At 38.6% G+C, this 202-nt stretch overlaps 1 long non-coding RNA gene across 1 annotated transcript in view; it reads right to left on the bottom strand.

The window, feature by feature from the left end:
• LOC110425577 (uncharacterized) overlaps window positions 1-202 on the bottom strand; it is a 2,062-nt gene that overhangs the window by 1,467 nt on the left and 393 nt on the right. Inside the window, exon 3 of the long non-coding RNA XR_002446030.2 lies at window positions 60-182. This is a non-coding gene — a long non-coding RNA (uncharacterized LOC110425577). The remainder of the gene's footprint in view (window positions 1-59; window positions 183-202) is intronic.

Here is a 202-nt window from a genome sequence, read left to right as displayed (position 1 = left end):
TTTATTAACGTAAATCAATATATAATACGGAGATTTTAAAATCGACACCCCCTACTTACCTCACAATAGTGGGACATTATGTTGCTATTGACTTAAACGCGTATCTAGCTAATTTCCACTTGTCGATCTCTGGTTACTTCCTCCGGCATGCCACAATGGCAACTTTGCTTACTATACTCTTCCTAGCATCCATTCAAACCCA

This window comes from Theobroma umbraticum, unplaced genomic scaffold (assembly GCF_002168275.2).
Source record: "Theobroma umbraticum cultivar Fairchild unplaced genomic scaffold, ASM216827v3 scaffold_81.0, whole genome shotgun sequence".
Lineage (NCBI taxonomy): Eukaryota > Viridiplantae > Streptophyta > Magnoliopsida > Malvales > Malvaceae > Theobroma > Theobroma umbraticum.
Note: the sequence above shows the minus strand (reverse complement) of the source record. Positions and strands in the feature narration are given on the sequence as shown.